The sequence below is a fragment of the Molossus molossus genome, unplaced genomic scaffold, assembly GCF_014108415.1.
Source record: "Molossus molossus isolate mMolMol1 unplaced genomic scaffold, mMolMol1.p scaffold_m16_p_22, whole genome shotgun sequence".
Lineage (NCBI taxonomy): Eukaryota > Metazoa > Chordata > Mammalia > Chiroptera > Molossidae > Molossus > Molossus molossus.
Genome location: NW_023425358.1, coordinates 962,113 through 973,028, shown reverse-complemented (window position 1 = coordinate 973,028; position 10,916 = coordinate 962,113). Strand labels below are relative to the sequence as shown.

At 42.5% G+C, this 10,916-nt stretch overlaps 1 pseudogene; it reads right to left on the bottom strand.

The window, feature by feature from the left end:
• Nucleotides 1-5,055: 5,055 nt before the first annotated feature.
• Nucleotides 5,056-6,495, bottom strand: LOC118640226 (annotated as a pseudogene).
• Nucleotides 6,496-10,916: the final 4,421 nt, after the last annotated feature.

Below are 10,916 nucleotides of genomic sequence, written 5' to 3'. Positions count from 1 at the left end.
TTGAGCCCTCCTTCCCAGGACTTAACTCACAGGGCCCTGGATCCGCCTCCTTGCAATGCTGTCACATAACCCAGCTCTGTCTCCCCAACACCATCCTTCATGGGGGGTGCCCTGGGATACCATCCAAAAATAAAAAACAAACAAAGAAGAAAACCCTGCTTTGTGAGGGCCCAGCACCCCTGCAATACGCGCACACAAAGGGGTTACAAAGTCAGCTCGGTGGGCAGGACTCCTCTCTCCACACATCTGTCTCAGTAAAGTGGGGCACCAGTCCCAGCTCCGCTCATGCTCCCAGCTCCCCTCAGTGTGGGCCAGAAGGCCCCAGGATGGAGCAGCCTGTGTGCTCCAAAGGCGGGGAGGGGTCCCAAGCCCACTCCGGAGGCAGGAGAATTCTTTGCCCCTTCCCTGCACCGCATAGTCTAGTGCTATCTGGTGCCCTGTACGATGCCTTTCAGGAGAGCAGAGGGTCCTTTAAAGTTATTGTTGGGTGCAGACCTCAGGCCCCTGTCTGTTCTGGGGTTGCACAATGTAGTGCAGCCTTTCCAGCAGTCAGATCCCAGGTGAGTCTCCATGGGGTGGGGGTGGAGGGGCTCAGCCACTGGGCATGCTCTTTCAATGGGAAGGTGTGGACCCAGCCTCCTAGGCAAACTGGGTTCCCCTGGATCCCTAAGCCCAATGTTGTGTGGGCTCTCCTTCCAGTGTGTACTGATCTGGGTTTGGGATCGCTGTGTGGGGATGTAATCCCACACTCCTGTGGGAGGGGGCTTTGCAGTCAGCCCCACTCAGGCCTCTCCGCCACGCACCAGCTCCAGGGGGGCTCCCCCTTGCACAGCTCTGCCTCTCTTACCAGTCTCCGCAGTGTTTCTTTAGTGCTCCTTCAACAAAACATGGCCAGTCAGCTACACTTCTCTTGTTTTTTCAAGCTGACCATGCAGTACTTTGGCTGTAAATGTGGTCTGTGGCTGGGAGCCAGGGCACTCAGCCCCCAGTTACAATGTAGCCATCTCAATTCCCCCTCTATCACCTCTTCTTTTTTTTTATCCTCACCCGAGGACAATTTTTCCATTTTTTGTACAGACAGAGTGGGGGGGGGGGGGGGGAGAGGAAGAGAGAGAGAGGGAAACATCGATGTGAAAGGGACATATCAAGTGGCTGCCACCCGCACGACCAACTAGGGCAGGGGACAAACTGCAACCGAGGTACATGCCCTTAGCGGGAACCGAACCCGGGTCTCTCCGGACCGCAGGCTGACGCTCTAACCGCTGAGCCAAACCGGCCACGGCTCTATCACCTCTTCTTTATCCATTCTTCTATGAATGGATACAAGGTTGCTTCTGTATCTTGGTTATTGCAAATAATGCTTCAAGGAACATATGAATGCATTTATCTTTTCATTTCATTCATTTAAATTAGTGTTTTTGTTTGTTTGTTTGTTTTTGTATAAATACTGAGAAGTGGAATTGCTGGGTTTTATCATTGTTCTATTTTTAGTTTTTTGAGGAATCTTCATAGTGCTGTCCACAGTGGCTGCACCAAAGTTCACTCCTGCCAACAGCGCACAAGGCTTACATTTCTCCACAGCCAATGCTGGTTGTTTGTTGACATTTTTATTGCAGCCATCTGACATCTCACTGTGGTTTTCATTGTCATTTCCCTGATAATTCGTAATCTCGAGCATCTTTTCATATATCTATTGGACATCTGTATGTTTTCTTTGGAGAAATGTCTATTCACGTCCTCTGCCCATATTCTGATTGGATTGTTTATTTATTTTGTTTATTTTTTAGTTGTATGAGTTTCTTATATATTTTAGATATTCACCCCTAGTTCAATATATTATTTGCAAATATATTCTTCCATTTGGTAGGTTGTCTTTCTGTTTTGTTGATGGTTTTCTTCACTGTGAGAAGTTTTTCAGTTTGATATAGTCCCATTATTTATTTTTGCTTTTCTTCCCGTTGCTTAAGGGTGCATATCCAAAAAGATATTCAGACAGATGTCAAATAGTTTTCTACCTATGTTTTTTCTAGAATTTTTATGGTTTCAGATCTTATATTTAAGTCTTTAATTCATTTTCAGTTTAGTTTTGTATATGGTGTAAGAGAATAGTCCAGTTTCATTGTTTGGTTATGTGTCTACGGTTTTCCCAATATCACTTATTGAAGAGACTGTCATTTCTCCATTGTATATTCTTGCCACTTTTGTCATGGACTAACTGACCATGTAGCTAGAGTTTATTTCTGAACTTTCTGTTCTGTTCCATTGACCTATATGTCTGTGTGTACCAGTACCACATTCTTTTGATTGTTATAGCTTTGTAGTATAGTTCAAAATCAAGAAGTGTGATACCTCAAGATTGCTTTGGTTGTTAATGGTTTTCTGTGGTTCAATATAAATTTTAGAATTACTTTTTATATTTGGTGAAGAATGTCAGTATTTCGATAGGGATTATACTGAATCTGTAGATTGCTTTGGGTAGCATGGACATTTTAGCAATATTAATCCTTCTAATTCATGAACATGGTATATATCCTGTCATTTATTTGTGCTGTTTTCAATCCTTATACTTTCAAAGTACAAGTCTTTCATATGCTTATCTCTAGATATTTTATCTTTTTGATGCAATTGTAAATGGTAGTGTATAGAAACACAATTTTCTGTATATTAATTCTGTATTCTGCTACCTTATTAAATTCATTTATTAATTCTAAAAACTTTTTTTTTTTTTATCCTCACCCGAGGACATTTTTCCATTTTTTGTTCAGGTAGAGTGGGAGGGAGAGAGAGGAACAGAGAGAGAGAGAAACATCGATGCGAAAGGAACACATCGAGTGGCTGCCACCCGCACAACCGACCAGGGCCGGGGACAAACTGCAACCGAGGTACGCGCCCCTAGCGAGAACCGAACCCGGGTCTCTCAGGACCGCAGGCCGACGCTCTAACCGCTGAACCAAACCGGCCAGGGCTAATTCTAAAAACTTTTTGTTGGCGTCTTCGAGGTTCTCTCTATATGGTATCATGTCATCTGGAAATAGTAACAGTTTTACTTTTTCTTTTTCAGTGTTACTTTGTTCTTTTCTTATCTGACTGCTGTGGCTGGGGTCTCTAATACGGTATTGACTAATGTTGCTGAGAGTGGCCATCTTCTTGTTGCTGATCTTAGAAGAGAAGCTTTCAGCTTTTTGCCATTGAGTTTGATGCTAGCTGTGAGTTTGTGTGTATGGCTTTTATTATGTTGAGGTAAGTTTTTTCTATACACATTGTGTTGAGAGGAGGGAAGAGGGAGAGGGAGATAAAAACATCAATGAGAGAGCCCTGGCCGGTTTGGCTCAGTGGTTAGAGCGTCGGCCTGCGGTCCGGACAGGCCGGGGTTCGGTTCCCGCTGGGGGCGTGTGCTTCGGTTGCAGTTTGTCCCCGGCCCTGGTTGGTTATGCGGGTGGTGGCCACTCAATTTGTCCCTTTCGTGTCAGTGTTTCTCTCTCTCTCTCTCTCCCTCCCACTCTATCTGAACAAGGAGTGGAGGAATGTCCTTGGGTGGGGATAAAAAAAAGAAAAAAAAAAACACCAATGAGAGAGGACATTGATTGGCCACCTCCTGCATGCCCCTGATTAGGGATTGGGCCCACAGCCTGAGCATGTGCCCTGACCAGGAATCGAACCGGCGACCTCCTGGTGTGTGAGTCAATGCTCAACCACTGAGCCACACCGGCTGGGCATGTAGTCTCTTTTTGTTTTTTTAAAGAATTTGATTGATCTTTTTTAAAAAAATATATTCTTATTGACTTTTTTTTTTTTTTTTTTAAGAGAGAAAAAAAGGGAGAGAGAGATAGAAACACTGATGTGAGAGAGATACATCCATGGGCCGCCTCCTGCATGCCCCGCACTGGGGATCAAACCCACTACTCGGGCATGTGCCCTGACTGGGAATCATACCGGGACCTCAGTCCTTGGGACTATGCTCAACCACTGAGCACAGTGGCTAGGATGTAGTCTTTTAAATGTTTTATTGAATCTGGTTTGCTAGTACGTTATTAAAAATGTCTGCATGTTGGCATGTCATTTTGTTGTAGTGTCTCTCTGGTTTTGATATCAGGGTAATGCTGGCCTATAGAGTAAATTTGGAAGCAGTCCTTCCTCTTCAATTTTTTTTTTTTTTAATTTTTTTTTTTATCCTCACCCGAGGATATTTTCCCATTTTTTGTACAGATAGAGTGGGAGGGAGAGAGAGGAAGAGAGAGAGAGAGAGAAACAATCGACGTGAAGGGACACATCGAGTGGCTGCCACCCGCACGACCAACCAGGGCCGGGGACAAACTGCAACCGAAGTACGTGCCCTTAGCGGGAACCGAACCTGGGTCTCTCCGGACCGCAGGCCGACGCTCTAACCGCTGAGCCAAACTGGCCAGGGCCTCTTCAATTTTTTTGAATAGTTTGAGCAGGATAGGTATTAATTCTTCTTTTTTCTTTTCTTTTTTTTTTTTTTTTTATCCTCACCTGAGGATATTTTTTCTATTTATCTTCAGATAGAGTTGGAGGGAGAGAAAGGGAGAGAGAAACATCAATGTGAGAGAAACACAATGATTGGTTGCCTCCTGCACGACCTCCACCAGGGCCAGGGACAAACCACAACCGAGGTACGTGCCCTTGATCAGAATTAAACCCGCGACTCACTGGTTCTCGGACCAATGCTCCACTGCTGAGCTAAACCGGCCAGGGCTTAATTTTTCTTTAAATGTTTGGTTGAATTCACCTGTGAAGTCATCTAGTCATGGACTTTTGTTTGTTGGAATTTTTTTTTTAAGTAATGGAAAGGGTGTATTAATCTTTATTTATAGGAAACTGCAAGATATAAAATTTCACGTGGAAATATGAGACCCACTGAGGAGAGGCTTCATACACTGTATACAGTTCGGACTGTTAAAGTACACTTTTTATGTTACAAAGAGTGCTGTGATAACAAACCACATTTAAAAAGAGGTATTAGCAGAGAAACAGTAAGCAAACTTATATCGAACATAGTACACAACAAGCAACTTGATGTCTCAGCTGTACAATCTAAAATGTAAAGGTCCCAGGAGTTTCACCCTGAACTTGGAGATTATAGCCTTCAGAGGTCGTTTCTACTATCACATTTTGATCTTCTTTTTCCTCAACAGAAAAGTATTTCTCAATTAAGTTTAACAAAGTTGTGTATACAGGTTCATTTTTATGATTTTGTGGAGCTTCCATTTTGTCCAAACCCTCGCATTCTTTAATAACTCTCCTAGGCTTCTCGGTTTCACTAGTGTCCTCGCAGCCTGGTAGCTCGATGGCATCCAGAACCGGAATGATTCCAGTCTTTTTGCAGTTAAGAGGTTCATCAATGGTTCTATTGTGCCACCGTGAATGAGACACAGTCAGTTCAGATGTCCCTCCCCTCGTAGACTTGGCCACAGACCACGCAGCTCTCGTCTGCCGCAGCGACAGCACCAGTGAGGAGTGGGCTGACCCGTGACTCCTTTGGCTGTAATTGGTCCTGGCTGCCAGCTGTGATGCTCGACATTGTCCGCGTAGAGCCCTGGTGAATATTAGTTTTGCAGTTTGTTAGCAGGCTGGGAAAGATGGCAAGTGCTCCCACAACTGTTACGACTTGATTCTGTTCATCTGGCCCAGGGACTATTTCCTACGACTCTTTGTGCGGAGTCACGATTGGCAATTCAGTCGCTCCTAGGAGCTTCACGATTTTGGTCACAACTCCTGTTTTACAACCACTTCAATCCGTTCGTTTGGACCGTCAGTGAGGTAGAACATGACCCAGCAGCTGTCTGCTGATACTTGGGGGTCATCACGAGGCAGGAGACCAGCTAAAGCAGGAAGAATCTGCTCAGCAGCTTCTAACGGGGGTGCAGGATTCTTGTGGCAACAAAGGTTTGAGAGTGTCCGGGCAAGATTACCAAGTCATCACATGCTGAAGAGCCCTCTGTGGGTCGATTGCACCACACGTGATGTCCAAGTCTCGGAAAACTGAACCGTCATCTGCAGTGTTTCCTGCAGCCCATACACCTCATTCGCTGAGGGGGAGTTCCCAGCAGAGGACTGAGTGCTGGGGTAGCACCTCCCTCCACGACAGCCTGGTCTGTTCTGCTATCCCAGCAGCAATGTTAGCGAGCACTCAAGCAAATTCACATGGAACGGGGCTACAGTCACTCCTGCCCAAGAAGGACACACGTTCTGGAATCAAACCAGCCCACATTATGTGGTGTATGGGTGGCTGGTTTTTGCAAGCAAGCAGTTTCCTCAGGGTGAGTAGCTTGGAGTTGGCTTTCCAAACTGCTGCCATTTATGCCTGTGACTGTGGCCTCAACTGACCAGTCTGCAGTGCCCTGGTTGTGGCAGTTTTCCTTCCGTGGAGAAGTGATATCCTCAGGAAACAAGCTTACATTTCTCCTTTCTTGCATCTGGCCACCCTTCGAGTTTCCTCAGCTCCATGTTAACTGCTATTCGGCAATGCCTCATTTCCGGACTGACGTCCCCGTCTCTGAGTCTGTGGAGGCAGACAGCTTGCAGGACACGATTATGGGACAAGGGAGAACACTGAGCGCCGGCCCTGACTTTCACAGGTGGTGGTGTGGAATGTCCACCGCGGACCAGTGGGAAGACGTTGTTTTTTGGGAGTTTTATTTTTCTTTATTACTATTACAATTTTGTTACTAGTAATCATTCTTCTTGGATTCTCTGTTTTTTTCTAATTTAATCTTGAGAGGTTCTTTTCTAGAAATTTATCTATTCTTCTAAGTTGTCCAATTTGTTGGAATATATTTGTTTATGGTATTCTATAACGATCCTTTGTATTTGTGTGGCAACAATTTTAACCTCTCTTTTTAATTTCTGATTTTATATATTTGGGCTTCTTTCTCTCTTTTTCTTGATGAGTCCTGCTAAAGGTTTGTCAATTTTGTTCTTCCTTTCAAAGAACCAGCTCTTAGTTTCATTGATCTTTTGCATATTCTGTTTTACTTTCAATTTCATTTATTTCTGCTCTGAACTTTCCCCTTAGAACTCCTTTTGCTACATCAAAAAAAGTTTGCTGCTCACCAGATTATGACATGTTGTTTTTCTATTTTTGTCTCAAAGTATTTTTGGGTTTTCTGTTTGCTTTCTTCTTTAATCCACTGGTTGTTTAGTCTGCACGTTTGGTTTTTTTCTAGTTTTTTTCCCCTCACAGTTGATTTCTAATTTCATGCCTTTGTGGTCGGAAAAAAATTCTGATATAATTTCACTCTTTTTAAATTTATTGAGACTTGTTTTGTGACCTAATATGTGACCAGTCTTGGAGAACATTTTATGTGTAGTTGAAAAAAATGTGTATTCTACACTTTTGGATAAAATATTCTATAAATGTCTATTAAGTCAATATGGTATAATGTGACATTTAAGGCCATTATTTCCTTATTAATTTCCTGTCTAGATAATATGACCAGTGATGTTAGTGGGTGTTACAGTCTCCTGCTTTTATTGTATGGATGTTCACGTGTCCCTTCATGTCCACTAACATTTGCTTTATATATTTGGGTGCTACTATGTTAGGTGCATAGATAGTTGAAATTGTTTATCTTCTTCTTCTTCAATTGACACCTTTATCACTCTGAAATACTTTCCTTTGTCTCTTTTACTGTTTTAAAAGTCCATTTTGTCTAAGTATTGCTACACCAGCTTTTTTTTTAAATTTCTATTTGCATATAGTGTCTCTTTTTATCTCTTCAGTTTTAGTCTGTTTATATCTTTCTATCTCAAGTGAGTCTCTTGTAGGCAGCATATATATATAAATATTTTTTTTTTATCCATTCAGCTACCCTATGTCTTTTGACTGGAACATTTAGTCCAGTTACATTTAGAGCCGTTGCTGATAGGTATGAACATATTGTCATTCTGATAATTGTCTTTTGGTTGTTTTTGTAGTTTTTCTATGATTTTTTTCTTCTTTTGATCTCTCTTTCTCCCTCTTTTTTTGTTACTGTTCTTATTTTCTTTAGTATTTTGTTTGGTTTCTTTTCTCTTTATATTTTGCAGACTTCTTTGACTTGTGGTTATCAGAAGGTGCCTATAGATCCATTTATATCTATTACTTTTTAAAACTTAAGCTCGTTGTAAGCCTCAGAACCTTTACTTCTCAGGGATCTTTTTGTCAAATGAAAGTTACATTTATGTCATCACGTCTTGATTGTTGGGATATCTAGCTGTGTATGGTCCTGTGCAGAGCCCCTTTCAAAGAAAAAAGGCAATTATGGGGGCAAAATCCACACACAAAGAGCTCTCACGCTCTGGTGTGTCCTACAGCAGCAGCAGAGGCATCAGTGCAGGGCGTGTGGGTCGCACAGTCTCCCACGACCCCTGCCCTCGGGCATCAGTCACCAGGAGCACTCCCAGACCAGGCGTGCGCGGTGCTTCCACGAGCCATAGCTGGGCAGCCTGAGAAGTGTTCATCCCCCCTCTGCAGCTGCTGTCTGCAGACAACGACCAGCTCTTCCTAACAGGGTTTGAGGGATCGGAGCTGCAGATACTGACCTTTTGTGAGAATCAGGCCTCTCATTAGAAACAGAGAAGGTTGAAGGTCACCCTGCATTTTTACCACAGCTGTCGTACATAAAATGGAAGCCTGAGCTGACTGTAATTTATCCTGCTGGCAGAGGGCTATGCAAGCTCTGTGTGCGAATCTCACCAGGAAACCAGTAACAGTACAACGCAGTCATCGGCCCCCAGCCGGCAGCCTGCTCTGACCCACACTCCCCAGGACGCAGGTTCTCTGCGGGGGCAGTCCCCACGCTGGCCACTGAACCCGGGAGTGTCGAGGGACATGCATCGCTCCCACTTCGAGGAGACAGAATCTGAGAGGTGAATTGAGCAGTTCCTAGGGTCTAACATTAAGTGACAGCATCAGAATTCAAGCTCAGATTCTGTCAGAAGCAAGTCCAATTTTGGGGGTGACCCAGGTAGGATCTGACCAGTGGAGAAGTGGCTGGTGCCCACACTGCAAACAGGCTGTTCGTTAGGAAGTAGGGCCCTGGCAGTTTTATTAGCAACTTTCTGATACACGAAGTTCTTCGACTCTTTGAAAATATATTTTTTTATTTTTCAATTACAATTGAGGTACAATATCATATTAGTGTCAAGTGTACAACCCAGTGATTAAACATTTATATAACTCAGAGAAAGACAAATACCTTATGGTGTCACTTATATGTGGAATCTAAAAAACAAAATAAATGAACAAACAAAATTGAAACAGACTCATAGGTACCGAGAGAGAACTGGTAGTTGCCGGAGGGGAGTTTGGGGTACCGGGTGAAAGAGGTGAAGGGACTAAGAAGCACAAAGTGGCAGCTACGAGATAGTCACAGAAGTCGGTGAAGCATGGGAAATGCAGCCAGTAATGTAACCATCTATGCGCCATTGTGCCAGAATACCGAGGGCAATACTTTGTAATCACTAAGCTGTACACCCAAAGCCAACACACGATAATAAAAAACATTTATATAACTCATGAAGTTATCTCTCTGATAAATCTAGTGCCCAGCTGGCACCTCACATACTGGTTACATTATTATTGTTTATATTCTCTATGCTGAACTTTATTTGCACCCTTACGACTATTCCGCAACTACTAATCTCCTCCTAGCTCCTTCGCCTTTCACTCGTCTCCCAATCCTCCTCCCGTCTTGCAGTCATGACAGTGTTTCCTACATCCCCGGGTCTGTGTCTGTTCAGCTTGTTTATTTTATTTTTCGATTCCACATAAAAGTGAAATCATAGGGCATTTGTCTTTCCCTGTCTGACTTATTTCACTCAACACAATTCTCTGTAAGTCCATCCATGTTACTGCAGATTACAAGATTTCATTACTTTTTTATGGCTGAGTCATATTCCGTTGCATATATACACTACTTCTCTATCTGTTCATCAATTGATGGACACTGAGGTTGCTTCCATATATTGACTATTGTAAATAATGCTGCAATAAACATATGGATGCATGTCTTTTTGATTTAGTTTCTTTGGATAAATACCCAGAAATAACATTTCTGGGTCCTTCTTTGTGTCTTGTTATAGCCTTTTTGTTTTGTTTGATTTTTTAAATTTTTATTTATTTATTGGTTTTACAGAGAGAGGAAGGGAGAGGAGAGAGAGAAAGAGACATTGAGGAGAGAGAATATCAATTAGCACCTCCTGCATGCCCCCCACTGGGGATTTGGCCCACATACTGGGCATGTGTCCTGACTGGGAATCGAACTGGTGACCTCTTGGTGCATGGGTCGACGCTCAACCACTGAGCCACACTGGCTGGGCATAGCCTTTCTTTTAAAGTCTATTTGGTCTGGTATAAATTTTGCTACTCCAGCCTTTTTTGTTTGTTTGTTTCCATTTTCAAGAAATATCTTTTTCATCCCTTTACTTTCAATCTTTGTATGTATTTCATTCTGAAGGGAGTCTCTGTACACAGCATATGTAAGGGTCTTGTTTTGTTATTCATTCAGTCTTTTGATTGAAGCATTTAATCCATTTACATTTAAAGTAATTGTTGATAGGTATTTATTGCTATTTTATTATTTATATTTTTTACCTCTTTTTTCTTTCTTCTTCTTAGAGAAGACCTGTTTTTTTTTGGTTTTTTTTTTTTTTTGTTCTGTGTTTATTTATTTAATCCTTACAACAACCAGATGAGGAAAGTATTGGGGAGGAGTGGAAGATATAAGCAATTAACTGTCTTAACCGTGTCATTTATAACTCTACAGTTAGTAATACAGAGATGTGATGTAGTCCCAGGTTCTTTTTCTTAACATTTTTTTTTTTTTGAACGGGGTTAAATTTTAATTTTTTTCTTAATTAATTTATTTATTTTTGTTACAGATGTTTCTCCTTTTTCCCCCACTGAACCCCCT